This window comes from Lathyrus oleraceus, chromosome 5 (genome assembly GCF_024323335.1).
Source record: "Lathyrus oleraceus cultivar Zhongwan6 chromosome 5, CAAS_Psat_ZW6_1.0, whole genome shotgun sequence".
Classification (NCBI taxonomy): Eukaryota; Viridiplantae; Streptophyta; class Magnoliopsida; order Fabales; family Fabaceae; genus Lathyrus; species Lathyrus oleraceus.
The window spans coordinates 168,635,178-168,656,302 of NC_066583.1; the positions used below are offsets into that span (position 1 = coordinate 168,635,178).

A 21,125-nucleotide genomic window follows, 5' to 3' on the forward strand; every position below is an offset into this window, starting at 1 on the left:
CCTCATGAGTAATGGTTGGAAAGCTTATTACATAAGGAACAAATGTTATGTTGATCAAAACTCCATTTGGGCCTTGGAAATTAATGAAAATTGAACTTGAAGTGTAGGGTGCAAAACATGCATATGTGAAATTTTCAAAATTGGCCAAAGTTCAAGCCCTTCTTTATTAATGATACAAGCTCCAAATGACAAAATCTTCAACATGAAAGTTGTATATCTTTTCAAGGAAATCAATTTGGACCTAAAGTTTTCATCATTTGGATTTTTTATGAAGAAGTTATGGGCACTTGAAGTTGGACTTTTTCACATTTCAATGCATTTGGTCCAAAGTGACCTATAATGTTTTGCATTATCACATGTATTTCTTTTGAGATTTTGGAATTTTTCTAAACATAACATTTGAAGTAGACATCTTAATATTTCCAATTCATTTTATATAACCTATAAATCATAAAAAATGAAGGAGTTATGTCCTTGGTAAGTTGACCCAAAATTAGGGTTTCAGTCAAAATGACCTATAATGTCTTGGAATGGATGATGACCTTCCAAGTTTCAAATAAATTTTTGATGAACATGAAAGTTGTTCATATGGTTATTAAGAACATTTTTTCTCTTGGGATCATCTCCACTTGACCAACACATAAAAAGTTAGGTCTCAGTGTATTTCGAAATAGTTAGATGAATTGACTGATCAACTTCTCAAGTCCAAAACTCATATCTTGATGAATTGATGATTGATGACACTCAAATAAGTTCAAATATGCGTGAAATGGTGAATTAAGGAACTTCCCTTGATTGTATTTGACCATGGGTTGAGGTTGCTTCATGAGCAAGGCATAGTTGATGAGCAGATGTATTAGGGTTTCCTTGGGAAACAAACCTCAAACCCTTTGATTTACTTTGATCAAAATGATGAATTGAGATACTTGGGAGGCATATTTGATGGATGAGAGCTTTGGGAACCATTTCCATGCTTGCTTTCATCTTTTCTTGGCCATATCAATGCATATAGGGTCTCCTAGAAGCTTTAGACCTTGTGACTGCTCAAGCTACAGACAAGAGATGTTAGTGACATATTTTTGTGCTTTTGGTTAGTAAATCAAATGAGAAAAGCAATAATATACAATTCAAGTATGCTTGGTGATCTCAAACCAACTCACAAGAGATCCCAACCTAAAGGTAAGGAGCTAAGATGCTTATGATCCTTGAGGCAATGCAAATGCAAATGTTATGATGCCATGAGGGATCTTAGGGTCAAAATTGGGGTCTTACACATACCCCAAAATTCACCCTACCTGTCACAAAGTTCATCTAGGTCACTAACCTTAATCATATGCATAGCCTTACAGACATTTCATTTCATCTGCACAATCATGATCCAATACAAGGACAGGTATCTTGGATTCCTAGCTTTGTGCTTGCACCGGATGGAAGCTAAGGCTTCTCTGTAACTTAAGGTGGTTTAATCAACCAGACCCTAATTCAGGGAGGTCGCATCTGTTTTGTTTGGTTCATTAGATGGTTCAGTTGTTTGGCTAAGATTCAGGGTTCTAATTCATTGGCTAAGACTCATTCAAGATGCTGCAATCGGTTGCTTGATTGAATATCAGTTGGTTGGATTTGGTTAGTGGGATTTTGAGTCTTGGATTGACATGTTTTATTTGGCTTACGAACATTGGGTTTTTCGATCGTATCCACATTCATTCCACAAAAAAACAAACATTTTTACCTAAGTTGACTTTTGGTCAACTGTTGCCTTTTTTGTCAACCGGTTGACCAAAGTCAACCATCTAACAAATATCCATAAACCATCCTTGTCCATATTACCAATCCACTAGTCCTTGTTTTAATCCAATTTTATCCATCATTATCCGATTTATCCGATTAACCATCAACCCATTTAATAAATCCATTTGCAATTTAATCCATTCTCCATTTAGCCCACTTAACTAACTCATATCCACAGTTTAAAACCAAATATCCCCAAACCATTCTTGTCCATATTTTAAATTCATATTCATTTTAATCCCAAATCCATAATCCAATTATTCATCCAATTATCCAAAAAGTCCATTTTTACAATCTAACACATTGCTACCCATTTTCCCTAATGCAATTATCCATTCATCATCCATTTAATAAACCAAAAATCCATTCACTAATTAAAATCCAATTACCCATGTCCAATTTTTATTTAACCCTTCTCTTTTATCCACTTACAAAATCCAATCAATATCCAATTTCTATTACCACAAAACCAAATTATCCATCCAATTATCCATTAACCATTACCACATTAAATCCAAACAATATCTAGTCATCCAAATCCATTTCATTCACCCCACATGCTTTGAACAGGAAAAAACCATGAAATTCAATTCAAATGTTTTAACCTGCATAATTCAGTTCATTTATAAATTGAATTAAAAAAAACAAACATTTCAAATAAAAACCCTTACCTTGTGCTCTATGCAGAAAAATATAATTTCTGTCACTGGGAAATTAGGTTTAACTTTCCCCATCCAATTCCCTCTACAAAAAATCCCAATTCTTCCCCAAAAAAACTAGATTATAATGAAGAAAGGATCAGCATCGGCGAACGAGGAGGTTCCACCGGACCATCTCCGGTGCGGATGAAACGACGGGAAGCAATGGCGGTGCAAGCGGAGAGTGATGGATGATCTGAAACTCTGCGAGATTCACTACCTCCAGGGAAAGAACGTCAATACAAAGAGAAAGTTCCTGAGTCTCTAAAGCTTCAGAGGAAGCAGAAAAACGTGGATGAAACTGTTGATATTGATAATGTGGAAACGAAAACAACTAGGGCACAGAGTAAGCTCAAAATGGAGCTGAGAAGGATCAAGAAGAAGAAGCAGAAGTTCTCAGAGGGTTCAGAATCGTTAACCGACACTCCTTCTGCTTCTGCATCTGCATCTGCTCATGCTACTGTTTCTGTTAGGAAGAAAACAATGAAGCAATGTGACACAAAATTGGATCTTATTAAAATGGTTATGGAGAGGGAAGTTGAGAACAGAAAAGGGGACAATAGAAGCAACAACAAAAAGAAAATGGAATTGAAGAAGAAAAGAGGTCACCGAAAACAGAAAAACAAGAAAAAGATTGGAGAGGCTTACCAGGGATTTATCAAAGTTCATAATAACCACAACGCATCGGAAGAACTCAGGAATCATCTTCCATTCTGCAATTAATGAATCTTCATCATGCAACGTCTCCGTCTTCATTCCAAAACGCGATACAACCCCCTAACCGCCATACTCTAAACTTCCTCCAACCATTAAATGAACCTCCAATTCAGTTCACCAAAAAGAAAACCTTCAAAGCAAATTCCTCCAACCGAATAACTAACGGTTAACCGAATTTGATAACAAAACTTGAACCTCCCTAAGACCAGTTAGAACCAACCAACTGTCATGGATGGAAACTTCCAACAAACCTCTTCAACCTCTAACCGCCTTAACAAAACTCCAACCGATTTTCTTCAATTCTAACCAACCTCCAACGACCCTCACAACAGAATTTTTGTAGCCTCCAAAACCATATAACAACCTCTCAACAAACCGCCTCCAACTGAAGAAACCAAACTCCAACATCCCTCAACAGAATTCAGAACCATCCTTAACCAATTTTGAACCAACTTAGCAACCTTCAACCGATTTCGACAACAGAATTTGAATTTCGCAACTGACTGCAAGGAATTCCATCAACCAATAAATTCGGAACCGAATCACTTTCCACGTTCTTCTGGACCTCATTTCAAAACTCCATCTTCAAAAACCACCTTTCACCACCCTCCTCAAGGACGAACTTTCCCTAAACCCTACAACTTCATAATTGATTCTCCATCTTCAAACCACCCTTCATCAAGCATCTTCAAGGAACCCTCTTCTTCAACCTCAACCCTGATACCCTCGATTTCATCTTCCAAACAGAACCTTCATCCATAACCTTCAATCGACCTTCAACCCAAAAATCGACACAAAACCTTCAATCCAAAACCACTCACAAAAAAACCTGCAAAGAAGAACGAAATTACTGAAAAAGAAGAAGAAAAAGGAAAACGGAGTTGCAAACAGAAGTAGAAGAAGAACGGAGAGAAAACATTGCAGTTCAGAGACGGAAACATAATCTCACCTGTCCACATTTCGATCGCTTTCACCTGCCGCTCTTTTCTCCCCATCTTAACCACAACGAGACGTAGCCCACTTCATCGACCACGACACACCTCTCCGCCGTCGACAATACTCCGTGACGAACAACAATAGTGATCCTTCGTCATCAACAACTATCGCGTACGAATCCGGTATGTCCTACATCCTTCAATCGATTCTATTTCCCACGCAAGAGAAAGTTGTTCGGTGATTACAATTTCACTTTCGGTTGATTACGATTTGGTGTCGAGTTATGAGCACAAATTTGGAGAGTGTTCTTGAATTCATACTGAGAGGACAATTTCGCCTTCACGATTCTTTGTTCGCCCCTGCGTCGTGATCACACTGAATTACACCTTGTTTTTGACTCGGATTTCACATGTTTATTAGGACTTTATTATCATTTTGTTTGTATTATGCTCTCTTTTATCTTGTTTACAGATATTTAGCACTTTCAAACCCTTTTGGAAGAAACTAAGCAAAAAGACCCAAAATTAGGGTTTTTCGGCGAAAATTGTACACATGGCGTTGCACATGGCGTCCGTTATAGGGGAAGCCATGGCTCACCAGCCCTTAACTAGGAGGCAACCGCCACGTTCCAATGATCTTTCCCATTTACACATATGGCGGGCGCCACCTTTGAAAATCACGTTCCCACTAAGGAGAAGTTGGAGGGCACCATGGTCTTTGCAAGCTGCTGAAACTCTCTATAAATAGTTCGTTCCATTTCATTTTCAAATCTTCCAACTTAGTTTAAAACACTAAGCCTATATTTATCATTTGTAATAACGGTAATCTGTCACATCGGGGGGTTATCGCACCTTAGTGAGATTGAATTGAGTCACTTCGAGTTGCTGTCGTCTTTAGCTTCAGGAGTCGGAGGTTTATTTTTGTACCATATTTAAAGCCCTCCATTTGGAACACGTTCTTATTTACGCTTTTATTTATTTACTTTCTGACTACGCTTTTATTTTATTTATTTCCCGCATTCACTTTGCTTTATTTATTTTCCGCATTCGCTTTACTTTATTTATTTTCCGCACTCGCTTTATTTTATTTATTTTCTGCACTCGCTTTACTTTATTTATTTCCTGCACTCGCTTTTACTTTATTTATTTTCCGCACTCGCTTTTATTTTATTTATTTTCCGCACTCGCTTTACTTTATTTATTTTCCGCACTATACTCGCTCTTTACGCCTCACATTTTAAAACAAACTTTTCATCATGATCAATACCGTTGTGTTTGTTTGTGTTACCATGTCTGGCTAAATCTTTTAAAGGTTAGAATGTAAGGATCGCGGTTAAAGTAATGTTTCACATATTGAATATGTAGAAATACTTTAAAGGCTGTTTTGATTTTTAACTTGAGTTTTCTAAAACAAACTTGGTTAGTTTTAACTATTCGAGGAGTGCGAAAGCACCCTGGCTTAGTAACTAGGAATTTTTATCACTTTAAGGAAAAACTATTTTTGAAACTGTTTTCGGACGCGTTGATAGATTTAAAATCAGGAAACTCCTTGGGTAAACTTTCCAAATCAAAATCACTTTTCAACTAAGTTTACGAGTCTTATTTCTTAAAAATAAGTTTACTACTTTAGCATTCTGCGCACCTTTTATAAGTGACAATAAAAGACCTTAATTTAAGGGTAAACTCGGTTCTGAATACGCGAAAGCGACATTTCCTGTTAAATAGATTCTTTTCAAGAGTAGAAAATATTGCCTCATAAGTAGTTCTATTTAGACAATCGAAACATCACTTAACTGACGTGAAATACATTCAACCTGTCTTTACCTGCATTTATTATTTACCGTTGTTTTACAAACCCAATATCTCTTTTATACCGCCTTAGATAAACACCATAACAATAGTAATCAATAGATTGACGATTTGGTCTCTGTGGGATCGATATTCTTTTATATTACTTTGACGCGATTCGTGCACTTGCGAATTCACACGGTCACATCGGTGAAAGAGTGAAATGGAGTCGAGCGAGACTTGTGGTTGCCGCGTCGAATACATTGCATTGGGAAGACCAGGTCGCGATTGTGTGCAAGGCGATGCTGAATGCTTGTTCTATGAAGAAAGTAGCTCGAGCCGAAGGAGCAAGAGACCATGGCCCAGGCGGTTTTCAAACCCTACACCCCTAATCCAATTATCAACCCCCAAAGCCCATTGAATTAGTTATTAATCACAATTAGCCCATGGTTAACCATGGTGATTTTATTTAATTTTCATTAATTAGAATCTTCATGGATATTTCTTGTTAGGCTTAGGATTTCCTTGTTTTCTTGTTAATTAGGGATTGACGTGTTTTGTTAATTAGTTTAATTCATCATTAGATTTGATTCTTAATTAGCTTTAATTAGGTGATTAGGATTTAGAAATTAGGTTTAATAAATTGTTAGATTAAATTTAGTTTCTTAATTTTCCAGAATTAATTCATGATTGATTAACCATGCCATGATTGAGTTTTAGTCATTAAATCTCTTTATTTCTTTTTGTGGATTTTGTGTGGATTTTATGTGGTTAATGGTCGATTTTTCCATGATTAGACTTTAGGTTAATTTCCACTAAATTTTGTTTGTATAACCATAGTCGTAGATTTGATTCTTGAATTTAGATTGGTAATTTTCCATTTGATTAATTGTGACCCTAACCCATGTTTAGGTAGATTTTAGTGCTTAGAATTAATACTCACTTTAATTGTCCATTTAATCGTTTCTTTGGTTTATGATCATATTGTAAATTGAAAAACCCATTTCAATTTAGGTAATGAATACTTTGTATGCTTAGTCTCATTGTCCTTGATCATAGGATAAATATTTGATTATATTTCATGGATTAATCCATTACCTTTTAAATCGATTCTAGCTATTGTATGTACTTACATATTGTTGCATCATTCTCATTCATTTGACTTTATCTCATGCTAACTCATTTGTTGCCTTGTGTTCACATGTGACTTGGAGATTCAAGTTCATTCCTAGCTAGCCATAATCCTAACAATTTCATTTTCGTTCAATAGCTTTGTATTGTTTGAAGTACCATGTCACTTGTATGCCTTAGGCATGGTACATAGTTTAGTAGTTTATAACTTGTATTTTCCTTTCATTCCTTTTCCATTGTATTGTGTGGATCCATCCCCCCATTGTGGGTTAAATGTTCCCCCTCCCCTTAGTCATGTAATAGCTTAGCTTTATTGCTTTCTAGTTAGTTCACCATGCATGTTAATAATCAAAGATAAAATACGAAACGATAAACAAAGCATTTCAAAAGAAACAAAAGGTACTTGATTCAACGTCAAGTTGTTTTCCAAATAAAACTCACACCATTGCAATGCGAATGCTTGATCCAACATCAAGCATTCTCCATCCACTCCAAGATCCATTCATTCACACCTCTTCTCCATTCTCTTCTCAACCTTATTCTATCTCACCTCCATTCTTCACTTACTATTTTCGTAATAAATTCAAACACTTGATTCAACGTCAAGTACCTTTTTCAAAACCATTTTCATAACAAATTGGAATGCAAATGGGGTGTACGTGTTTGTATACAACATTCAAGTAATTGGGTTATCGGCCATACCTAGCCAGAGGACCCGACACTTGACTTTCCCCCTTAAAACATCTAATGATTCAAACAAGTTAGATATAGGTTCTATGGGTATGAAAAAGAATAGTTAGGACTTCATTGTTCTCTCAATTCTCAAGTACTTTGATCGTTGACCGTACTTAGTCAAGGGTCGAATACTTGTCACCCTTTAAGTTCCAATGATTAAACTTGCCAAACTCCTTTCATAATAAAATCTCTTTTTGGATGAAAAAGAGTGGTTAGGACAACATTGTCCTCTCAACTCCCGAGTTATTGGACCATTGACTGTATCTAGCCAAGGGTCTAATGCTTGTCTCCATGCATAAAATCGACCCCAACAAATCAAATCATCTTTTGCCTTAGTGCACTCTCTTCAAAGTGAACAGTAGTGCGTGAACGTCAATACTGTTAAGTAAAAACAACCAAACAAATACGCCATTTTTGAGCCGAACTACGAAGCTCTGACTTCCCTATTTTACGTATGGGGATACGTAGGCACAAGGGCCCAAATCCTTGGTGAGCACACTAAGTTAAAACTTATCTTCTCCCCTATATCATCTCTCATCTCACTCCCGATAGCAAGCAACTTACAGATAAATAAACATCCATACGCCATTGATACAAGCAAGTGGTTCCCATGGAGTACCATGGATGTGAGGGGTGCTAATACCTTCCCCTTGCATAACCGACTTCTGAATCCGCTCTTGATTGCGAGACCGTTTCTCTCATTTGGGGTTTTATCGATATTTTCCCTTTCCTTTGGAATACATAAAATCCGGTGGCGAGTCTGTATTTTTCGCGGCGCTTCAACTGGAATCTTCATATTCGGCACCAGACACAATTCAACAACACTCTTTCCAAGCATGTCCTTACCTCTCAAAGTCTTCAACTCCTTTCGCAGCTCAAGAAATTGATCTTTCATTTCATCCATTTTCTCATATACATTTAGGCCCTCAGATGGCTCGGAATGATAAATGGTGTCTTCCACACGGGGCAAAGTATGCACAACAAGTGGTGGCACAGACATGATCGGGCTAGATGCCGACATAGAAGCAAATGTAGGAGAAAAGCCTTCAGGCACGAAGTTCGGAGGCATTCCCCACGGGAATCTGACAGGCATGGCAGGCGCGAAATGAGCGGCAATTGTGGGAACAGTAGAGGTAGCTACCTCTGAAATAACAGTCCTCTGAGGAGGAGGAGTTACAGGTGTTGGAGAAGACTGGCTCTGTGCAGCTAGAATTGACTCCATCATGGCAGTCAGGCGGGCGATCTCCTCTTTCAAATCTCTATTCTCTTGCTCAAGATGTTCTATAATTCTGGAGTGATTGGCGCGAGTATTGTACCGATGAGTCAGCTTGGCTAAAGCACAGAAGAAACACCAATGAGACATCTGGAGAAAGAGAAACCTACTTATGCAAAGGATGCATGAATGCTTGATTGTTTTTATTTTCAAGGAACTTACTATACTAATTGTAAATATATATATATATATATATATATATATATATATATATATATATATATATATATATATATATATATATATATATATATATATATATATTTAACAATAATTGCAACAATTTGATATGACCATAAAAATCACTTTTATTTGTATAATTGGAAGGATTACACTGAGTACAATTTCAGAAACCAAATGAAAAATACAAGAGAAAAGGATACTAGTCATCTTAAGGATCCCTAACAACAACATCAGAAGATCTGGCTGTAGGCGCGTACTTCCTTCGAATGCGTCGAATCTCGGTCTCAAAAGAAACCTTCATCTGGGTTTTCTCGAGGACAAGTTGATCTACAATCTTCTTCCAAGAAATGGAAGGCCGAGGCATGCTAGAAGATGAAACCTCTGACTCTCTCTGTCTCTTCGACACTCGGTCTTCAAGTAGTTCAATAAGTTCATTTTTGTCCTTAGGCTCAAGCTGTAACCCCTCATGTTTTTTGCTCAAAGCATGGAACCAATCTTCCCACATATTTTTCTCTCGCTTCATCTTGGCGAGTGCGTCTTCCAACTCCTCTACATCTTGGTTAGGGAGAGTTAATGTCTCAACCACAACCTTAGATATAGGTCTCTCATAAGGATAAGGCATCTTCAATTCCAAAGCTCTCTTCTTCACCCAAAGAGTGTAAGCTTCCAAAGCTACACAATTGCACAGACCAAGCTCGGATCTTCCTTTCCTATGCATATTATGCCAAGCATGCACAATCTTCTGCTTCAAATGTTGGGGATCTTTACCCTATTGGTAGAAAAGACCTTCTAACAACATGTTATTAGGTTTGTCTTTCAAGGGGAACCCAAGTTGACGACGAGCCAAAGCAGGGTTATAGTTAATTCCTCCTTGTATACCAATGAGAGGCACATTAGAGAATTTACCACAACTATCAATAATCTCCAAACTTCTCAAAGAAGGATCATACTAAACCATATCATCATTAGTGAGGGACACAAGTCTCTGAGACCACCATAGACATTGTTTGTTCTCCACAAAAGCAGGTGCCTGAGGCAAGTGCAAAATAAACCACTTGTACAGAAGAGGAATGCAATAGACAATAGTTCCACCATCCTTAGAATTCCTTAGATGCAAAGAGAAGTACACATCACCCAACAAAGTAGGCACAAGATTCCCAATAAAGAAGATTCTAATGGCATTAACATCAACAAAACCGTCAATGTTAGGGAACAAAGCTAATCCATAATTGAGCAACACAAAGATAGCTTCAAAAGAATCCACACTACCGGCTTGAGCAAAAGCAGTAGCTTCCTTAAAGAGGAAATCAGATGGCAACCCAAACAATCCTCCTTTCTTCATGTCGCAACCTGAAAAATACAGTGCGCGAAAAAAAATAACCGGCGAAAGAAAAGGGCAGAAGAGTCGCCACCGTGCGTTATTTATCCCAAAGGAGGGAAAGGAAACGCTCGAAGTAAACCTGGAAAAAGGAAAGGACAAGACGGGGTCTCGCAACCAAATCTTGGGTTCGGGAGTCAGTTATGCAAAGGGAAGGTATTAGCACCCCTACGCATCCGTAGTACTCTACGGGATCCACTTTTGTAGTTCTTGTCTAAAGGGTGTGTGTTTATCTAATGTGTTATTTACTAAAAAAGGTTAAGAGAAATGACTCGCGCGGGTGTCGCATCCACTGCATACGTATCTCATCTGAATATGAGAATTAGAGTCTTCGTAGCTCGGCTGACCTATGGGTTGGGGGGATGTGTGCTCGCTAAGACATCGCGTCTTATGCCTACGTATCTCATCTGGAATGAGAATCAGAGCAAGTCGTAGTTCGGCTAACTACGGGGTTATGAATTGGGTTTTGGACGAACAACGTTACTACGCAATCTATCGGATGCTCGACCTTTGGAGACTTACTCGCCTGTAGTAGAAGGAGATAACGTGTTGCTTTGGGTTTTAGGGTTTGTTTGCGTTGTAGGAACGCGCATGCAAAAAGGAAGTCCTAGGCGAAGGAACAATGCTACCTTAATTGGCATGCAAACGGGAGACTATCCGAAGCCTCGTGTCCTATGGGGAAGCGATCACACCACACAAAACATGTATCTTAAAGTAAAATGCCACCAAGGGGCTCAAACATTGCCTCCTATCGAGGTCTTCCAGCTAAGAAAGCGATAAAGTACGAGAAAGGGAAAAAATTTACCACACGGATAAAAATCCGAATTTATAGCAATTAATAGATTAGCGACCCTGAGATCTCTTCAGCTAGACCATCAAAGAAAATCAGTCAATACGAGTAATCAGAATAAACCTCCGAATGGTATCCCTACAAGAGTGCGTGAGTCCTCACAAAAACTCGACAAAAAAGGGTTAGGCAAACAGGATGAAATCAAGGGAAAACAATGCCATGGCAACACAAAGACAGGTTAGAACAAAACAGAACAAAAAGAGTGAATGCTGTCATATTCGCGACTGCATCGCCTAGCGAAAGCTTAGCGAAGTTTCGCTGCGTGCTCGCCTAGCGAAGCGGCTAGCGAGCGCCTGCGGGTTTCGGGTTTCTCATTGATAATAGTCTGATGTTAAGGATTCCAAACCCTATGGCATTCCTTTCGGAAACGAAATTATTAAACATTCAAGACATTATTCACATATTCATATGCAAGCATAAACCCGTGTGCAAAACCTGGTGTTACCTCATGCATTCATAGTATTCAAATTCAACGCATAGAGTAATAGGAACAAAGGCATACCTGATGAGAGAGGCCGATCGAACGGCGCGGCTGGATTTGCAAAGCTCTGTTAGGGTTTGCGTGAGGCGGAGGCAAAAGAGTGTGTGAATCGGAGTGAACTTCTCAGAGCTGCCTGAAGATTGCTGCAGAGTAGTTCCTAGGTTTCCTTCTCTCAAAATCTTTCTCCAGTGAATCTCCCAGTGTAACTCCAAGTGTCTTTTCCTCTACTGAAACTTCAGTATTTATAGACTGATTTCGTGGGTAGTGGGCTCAAATGAGGGCAACCCAAGCCCAAAATCTTTCTGATATTTTCTGAAATGCGCGCCCTTCGCCTAGCGAAGGATCTGCTCGCCTAGCGAGCATGGCAGTACTCTTCGCTAGGCGAAGGATCTGCTCGCCTAGCGAGCATGACAGCTCAGCAGCAGATTCTTGCTTCTTCCATCCTGGCGATTTGCACGGTGAATATGCTCCATCTGGCCCTGTTGTTAGTACCTCAAGTCTTTTCCTTGTGTTGACTGATCGTCTAAGTAGAACCCACAAAGTGTCCTGGATGATGTTCGAGCTTCTTGGAGCTAATTCTGATTGACATGATGCAATGTGGTATGAAATGTTAAATGACCTAAAAAGTGAATGCATGAATGAGGAGGGCAAATTTTGGGGTGTTACAGCTGCCCCTATTCAATCAATTGGAGACCCGGAAAGAAGATGGCAGCGGCTTTCATACTTTCGAGGTATCAAGGGATTGAATACAATAAAAGCCCAAAAATTTGCACTGAAGTGAAGTGAAGTAACAATGCCTGTCAGAATCGGCAAAGAAGTGGTCCCGAGGGAAGACCCCGTCTGGCACGGTGAGAGTCCGTCTTAATACCAAAAAAGGATGTCGACCTCGATACCAAGATAAATGGTAACACAAAAATAGCCATGGCCTGAATGCCACTCATCAGTCTGAATACTGGAAATGACTTCGATCTGAACATCGGGAGATATGAGATTATTAATATCGGTCTGAACATCGAGAGGCTGGCCTGAATGCCACAAGTTGCGTCGACCTGAACGTCGGAAACTTCTTCGATCTGAACATCGGAAAATTGGCCTGAACGCCACTTCGGTCTGAATACCGGAAACTGGCCTGAACGCCACTTCGATCTGAATATCGGAAATTGGCCTGAATGCCACAAGTTGCGTCGACCTGAACGTCGGAAACTTCTTCGATCTGAACATCGGAAAACTGGCCTGAACGCCACTTCGGTCTGAATACCGGAAACTGGCCTGAACACCACTTCGATCTGAATATCGGAAATTGGCCTGAATGCCACAAGTTGCATCGACCTGAATGTCGGAAACTTCTTCGATCTGAACATCGGAAAACTGGCCTGAACGCCACTTCGGTCTGAATACCGGAAACTTCATGCCTGTCAGCATCGGCAAAAATAGGGAAGGATAATAGAGGCGATGCATGGGCCAACGACACTTGCTGGGGATAACAAAGGTAAGTCATGAACAATCTTCAGTCTGAGTACTGGAAACAACTTCTAGCTTATCACTTGGGATACCGAGAATGTTTTATGCTTACATGCGTATGTTTGAATTTTTCAATGGCGTAATGCTCCATGAAAATGGAAATGCTACGCGATTTGGAAGGATGCAATGCAATATGATTCTACATGCAGGGATGCGAAATGCTGGGTAGAATGCCAAGCTGGGGCAAGGGGATCTGATGGGGAAATGATCACCATCTTCTGGACCCTGGCAAGGCTGCTGGAGATGCACAGCGCAAAGAAATATGTGGGGAAATGACCCGTCACACGGTGTTCTAGCAATGATGAAATGCCGAGATTCAGACTGAAAACCTGCTGTTGGGGAAAGCGATAGTGGTTCTGGAAACCACGATCTGCGAGAGATGACTCAGCAGGGGAAGCAAACACTGATACGGTACCGAGGTTCTGCTTCAAGGAAAGAAACCATGGATCTGGCATTGGGATTATTGATCTGGCCTCGAACTCCAAGGAGTAGCCGCTTCTGCTGGGAAGATACAGTCTGGCACTGTCAACTCCGCTGGGGACATATAGTCTGGCACTGTCAACTCTACTGGGGAGTGTATGTCCTGGAACAAACGCTTGGGGAAGTACAGTGGTGAGAACCTGCTGGGGATTGAAGAATCCAACACTCTGATCAGCTCTGCAGGGATAAGACACCGGATCCGTCTATTGGCGACTTCATTGGGGAAGATATTCACGGTCATCTGCAGGGGATTTTAAGGAAATGCCCCGAGGGTATCTGTTCTGAATAGACGATCCAAAGCACTTAAAATTTACAGCAATTTTAAATGTTTATTAAGCATGTACCTGTAAAGCCCTTATGTGTCATGATGCAATGTTTATCAAAAATTCGGACGTCATTTTTGCAAACAAAATAGTAAAATGAAAATGAAAACCGAGATATACTGAATAACATGATTTTATTGATTGAATGGCCTCTGAATAGGCATTTACATCAGGAAGCAATCCCTGGAAAGAGGTAATCGCACAAAAGATAAAAACAGAAATTAATCTAATGGCAATGTGAAATGGATTTCTATTGGGTTCCAATTCTGCTATGACTTGCCCGTCTTCAAGATCCTCCAGATGATTAGCCTTCTGAAAAGGTGATTGGACTGTTTCCTACCTCTCGAAAATTTCCAGTCATCGACATGAGATGAGATTCAGAACTAACTCAGAACGCAGTCATTCGCTTAATCCCTAACTTTTGCCTGGATCGCCCTTTTCGGGTTTTCAATCCACCGGGATACCCATTTTTGCCTAAGTTGCCTTTTCAGGTTTTCAACTTACCGGGTGTACGATCTTTTCATTTTTAATCCCTAATTTTTGCCCGAACCTTTTCATTTTATTGGTTCGTCGGGATGCCCATTTTTGCCTGGACTATTCTTTTTACTGTCCAGCGGGTCTATTTTATGCGAAGTATTTTTTAACCGCGTCTGAGTTCACAGGGGAAGTGAAACTTTCACCATCCATAGTTGCAAGCATTAAGGCCCCACCGTCAAAAACCTTGGTGATAATATACGGTCCATCGTAGTTAGGAGTCCACTTGCCCCTGTGATCTGTCTGAGGAGGAAGGATCCTTTTCAACACTAAATCTCCGACTTGGAAACAACGAGGACGCACTTTCTGATCAAAGGCTCTCTTCATTCGACTCTGATACAACTACCCATGACAAATGGCTGCCATTCGCTTCTCTTTGATAAGACTCAACTCATTGAACCTTGTCTGAATCCATTCAGCTTCGTCTAACTTGACATCTAACAGGACTCTTAGAGAAGGAATCTCCACTTCAACAGGTAGGACTGCTTCCATACCATACACCAGGGAGTAAGAGGTTGCCCCACTCGACCTACGTACTGAAGTACGGTACCCATGCAAGGCGAAGGGGAGCATCTCATGCCAATCTCTGTACGTGACGACCATCTTCTGCACAATCTTCTTTATGTTCTTATTTGCCGCCTCAACAGCGTCGTTCATCTTAGGGCGGTAAGGGGAAGAATTGTGATGCTGAATGTTGAAGTTTCGACACAACTCCTTCATCATTTTGTTGTTGAGATTAGAACCATTATCAGTAATGATTCTTTCGGGAATCCCATAGCGACAAATGATTTCTTTCTTGATGAAACGGGCAACCACATGTCTGGTGACATTCGCGAACGATGCTGCTTCGACCCACTTGGTGAAATAGTCGATGGCAACAAGGATGAAGCGATGCCCATTGGAAGCAGTCGGCTCAATCTTTCCAATCATGTCAATGCCCCACATAGCAAACGGCCACGGCGAATTCATCACATTCAGAGGATTTGGCGGCACATGCACCTTATCAGCATAAATCTGGCATTTATGACACTTCCGAGCATATTTGAAGCAATCTGATTCCATGGTCATCCAATAATAACCCGCTCTCAACAATTTCTTAGCCATTGCATGTCCGCCGACATGAGTACCGAAGGAACCTTCATGAACTTCCTGCATTAACATGTCCGCCTCGTGTCTGTCCACGCATCTGAGCAAAACCATGTCGAAGTTCCTCTTATATAGCACATCGTCTTTGTTCAAGAAGAAACTGCCTGCCAATCTTCTCAAAGTCTTTCTGTCGTTGTTGGATACCCCTGCAGGGTACTCTTGATTCTTCAGAAAGCACTTGATATCGTGATACCAGGGCTTGTCATCGACTACCAGTTCAGCAGCAAACACATACGCGGCCCTGTCAAGGCGCATCACATCGATCCTGGGAGCATGGTTCCAACGAATTACCTTGACCATGGAGGATAGAGTAGCAAGTGCGTCTGCCATCTGGTTCTCATCACGAGGTATATGATACAATTTTACTGTTGTGAAGAAAGTCAACAGCCTTCTCGTGTAATCTCTGTAGGGGACCAGAGTGGGCTGGAGAGTATTCCAATTACCATTCACTTGATTGATCACCAGAGCTGAATCTCCGAAGATGTCCAGAGTCTTGATTCTCAGATCAATGGCTTGCTCAATACCCAAGATACAGGCCTCGTACTCAGCTTCATTATTTGTGCACTCAAAAGTCAAACGAGCGGTGAAAGGTATGTGGGCACCTTTCGGAGTTGTAATGACAACACCAATTCCACTTCCTCTGGCGTTGACAGCCCCATCAAACAACAAAGTCCACTTTTCATTTGGATCAGGTCCCTCCTCAACAACTGGCTCTTCACAGTCTTTCATCTTAAGGAACATGATGTCTTCATCTGGAAAATCAAACTTCATCGGCTCATAATCATCAATCGGCTGCTGAGCAAGATAGTCCGACAGAATACTCCCTTTGATGGCTTTCTGGGATGTATACTGGATATCGTACTCTGTCAGTACCATTTGCCAACGAGCCACCCTTCCGGTGAGAGATGGCTTCTCGAATATGTATTTGACTGGATCCATCTTAGAAATCAACAAGGTAGTATGGTTCAACATATACTGCCTCAGTCGGCGAGCAGCCCAGGCCAAAACACAACAAGTTTTCTCAAGCTGCGAATATTTGATTTCACAGTCGGTAAACTTTTTGCTAAGGTAGTATATGGCATGCTCTTTTCGACCAGACTCGTCATGCTGTCCCAATACACACCCCATCGAGTTCTCAGTCACTGACAGGTACATTATCAGAGGTCTCCCAAGAACTGGAGGTATAAGGATTGGAGGTTTCCGTAGATACTCTTTTATCTTCTCGAAAGCCCTTTGACAATCTTCATTCCACCTGATAGCCTGATCTTTCCTCAGCAATTTGAAAATTGGCTCACATGTGGCTGTTAGGTGAGAGATGAACCTTGCAATGTAGTTCAACCTTCCTAAGAAACCACGGACTTGTTTCTCTGTTCTTGGCTCAGGCATTTCCTGTATCGCTTTCACTTTGGCTGGATCCACCTCAATCCCTTTTTCACTAACAATAAAACCCAACAGTTTTCCAGATCTCACCCCGAAAGTACACTTGTTCGGATTAAGCCTCAGTTTGAATTTCCTTAACCGTTTAAACAATTTCTGCAGATTCACCAAATATTCTTCTTCTGTCTGAGATTTGGCAATCATATCGTCCACATAAACCTCGATTTCATGATGAATCATATCATGGAACAGAGTCACCATAGCTCGTTGATATGTTGCTCCGACATTTTTCAGACCAAACGGCATCACCTTGTAGCAGAAGGTGCCCCATGGGGTTATGAAAGTTGTCTTTTCCATGTCTTCTAGTGCCATATTGATTTGGTTATAGCCAGAAAAGCCATCCATGAAGGAGAATACCGAGAACTGAGCTGTATTATCTACCAAAACATCGATGTGAGGTAGTGGAAATCATCTTTAGGGCTAGCTCTGTTCAGATCCCGGTAGTCGACACACATCCGTACCTTTCCATCCTTCTTAGGTACTGGGACGATGTTTGCAACCCATGGTGGATAATTGGTGACTGCTAGAAACCCTGCATCCAACTGCTTTTGCACTTCTTCCTTTATCTTGACAGCCATCTCTGGTCTTGTTCTTCTGAGCTTCTGCTTGACCGGAGGACAACCTTCTTTGAGAGGCAAGCGGTGTACCACGATGTCTGTGTCCAGCCCAGGCATGTCCTGATAAGACCAGGCGAAGATGTCAACGTATTCTTGCAGCAATTCAATCAACCCTTTCTTCACATTGTCTTCTAAGGCATCCCCTATCTTGATTTCTCTCTTGGCGTCCTCGGTGCCGAGATTAATCACTTCAACAGACTCTTGATGCGGTTGAATAGCCCTTTCCTCTTGTTTTAATAACCTGGTAAGTTCTTCAGGGAGTTCACAGTCTTCATCACCCTCTTCTTCAGCTTGAAAGATTGGATTTTCAAAGTCAAAGCGAGCCATAGCAGAACCGTTATCAATAGGATCCGGTGACGTGCATCTGCATGAGTGATGGTATGTGCTTATGAGTGTGAACAAGAAGTGAAAACTAAACAAAACATTGCCATTTTTTTTTAAAAAACTGCAAAAATAGAAAGACAGGGAACGAAATATTTGAATGCAAAAATACGTCCTTTATTTATGATAAAAATGCAAGTGTCACATAGATGAGCCCTACAATGAGTCATTACGCCCTGGGCGGAACGTAAGACTTGGATATGCATGAATAAACAAAGAAAATTACTCTTCAAGAAGAGTGACTTGGATAATCTCTTCAGAAGACCAATTGTTGATGACTTCACCCGGGATCCTCGGACGCACCCAGTTGTCAATGTCACAATCACTATCCCCATCTTCTTCGTTGACCGCAGAGACCTGGCCATACTGAATGATGTCAGCACTGGAGAAAGTGATCGGCCCCTGAAGTGTTGTAGAAGTCAAAACTGGCTGATACCCAATCCCGAACTTATCTTCTTTCATTGGTAATTCCAACAGACGCCCCCAACCGGGAGCAACACCTGAATCCACCACGGCCCGTGCCTGCTTAAAGGATGAGATAGAGGCACCCGCCTTAACCTCTTCCACCGGAGCTGCATCCTTGACTTGAACTGACTCAAAGGCCTGACACAGAGTCTCATGAATTTCACCTTCTACTTCTACATACTTGAATGTAGACAGGTGTCATACCCCAAAAATTACCCATCATTTTTCCTAAAAAAAAAAAAAAAAAAAAAAAAAAAGAAAAAAAAGAGAATTTTTTTTTAATTAATTAATTAATTAATTAATTAATTAATTAATTAAATAATTAAATAATTAAAATAAATAAAATATAACAAATTATTTTGGACTTGGGTCTCCCTCATTCCAAGCCCATTACCCACGAAATTAGTCTATAAATACTGAAGTTTCAGTAGGGGGAGTTAGACTTGGAGTTTACACTGGGAGATTCACTGGAGAAAGAAGGAAGAGAAGCAAAACACTCTGAGGTTTCCTTGGAACAAAACCTTGAGGAAAAAGAAAGAAGAGAACAGAGAAGGACGGATAGAAACTTTGGCATAGGAACCCTGCCTACCCGGAGAATTCAGAGTAAAGAAACCCTGAAGGCAGCCCATCTGCACCGAAGCCATCGCCGTCCAATTCCCGCTGCCTAACTTATTCCGATACTACAAGTGGTCAATCCCTTCAACCTTGAATTGGCAAACAGGTTTTGCGTATCTCTATTGTTTATACTTTCAATTGGCCATATCTACATATATAATGCATCATGATTAAATGTTGATATATAATTTGCTTTCGTATGGGAATTTAAATATGCCTGAATACCCTGAATGTTTGACCATGTTATTCCTGTGATAAAATGCCATAAAATTCAAAGTTCCTAACATGGGGCTGTTTTCAAATTCAAAATCCGTGGTCTTCGCTAGGCGAGGCAGAGGCGAACGAGACAGTAGCTGACTTTTCTATTCTGTTTTTTTTTTATGTTTTATCATAGCCATGCATTATTCATCCTATCCTATTTATTGTTGTGATATTTCTCCGGTGTAATCTTCGATTGCACCCTGATTTGGTGTTCTGACATGTTTCTTTTTTTTGAGTTTCGTAAAGGTTCACATATCCCAGGAAAAGGTTATTGGCTAGGTATTCCACTTTATTTGTGGGATACCCTTGTGGAGTTTCACCCTAAATTAATTTTTTAATGTATTAATTTCTAATGTATTAATTTTTTAATATATTATTTTTAATGTGGAGTTTCATCCTAATTATATAATTAATTGTAAAACTTTGCCTTTAAATAAGTGATCTTGGACCTCTCTTTGTTGCCTTACGATTACGATATTACGGTCATGTCCCGCGAACGTGGGGATACCCTTAGCAAAGACCCTTCGGTTAAATCATCATAAAATAAATTATAGTCCCTCGGATGTTGCCTTCGAATATACAACTTTGTCCCTCGATGACCCTCCGATGTTGCCTACGGTTAAATGATGATAGTCCCTTCGAATGCTAAGGTATCCTCATAACTGTTGCCTTCAATGACCAATCGATGACCCTACGATGACCCTTTTACATCCAAAGGATAAAACTACTTATTTCTCAATAATAAGGACAGTTTTACCCTCATAAGGATAGGAAATGCCCGTAAAGACCTTGGGTCGGTATAACTCTTAATTGCTGGCTCACAACTTAAAACATTTTTTTGCACCTCACACCTTTCAAAATGCCTTTAGAAAATCACCACTTGGTATACATTCATACTAGAATCATTACCGAGTTATATTTTTCTAAACAATTTTCAAAACTAAAACGGGATAACCACTTTGTATACATTCATACAAGAATCATTACGAAGTTAAATTCTCTTTTCAAAACAATTTTCCAAACAATTCACAAACACTTTTTTAGACAAAAATAATATAAGTGATCGAGCAATTAAGAGCCCATGGATAACCATGGATACAAAGGGTGCTAACACCTTCCCTTTGTATAATGTACCTCCCGAACCCAAAATCTAAATTAAGGTCTTTCCTGTTCTTTTCCACCTTTCCTTATTGGATAAAAGAAAAGTCGGTGGCGACTCTTGCTAACCGCGACATTGCGATTAAAACCACAAAAAGTCCAGTTCACCGTATGACAGAACTGGCGACTCTGCTGGGGACCCTAAATATTTAAAAAGAGAGGTTACCTTAAAAACAAGATCACTTATTCAATTTGTCTGATTTATTTTTAAGGGATTGCTTGGGTATGTT

General features: G+C 40.1%; 1 long non-coding RNA gene across 2 annotated transcripts; it reads right to left on the reverse strand.

Moving 5' to 3' along the window:
• Positions 1–361: 361 nt before the first annotated feature.
• On the reverse strand, positions 362–4,575 carry LOC127080833 (uncharacterized). 2 transcript variants are annotated; one of them, XR_007788053.1, is made up of 4 exons: positions 4,153–4,575; positions 3,135–4,032; positions 2,460–2,952; positions 362–1,049 (listed from the first exon to the last, which is right to left on the reverse strand). It is a non-coding gene; the product is annotated as an uncharacterized LOC127080833 (long non-coding RNA). The 2 variants fall into 2 exon arrangements; XR_007788052.1 differs by lacking the exon at positions 362–1,049 and having other exon boundaries at positions 2,315–2,952; positions 4,153–4,568.
• Between the last annotated feature and the right edge of the window lie 16,550 nt (positions 4,576–21,125).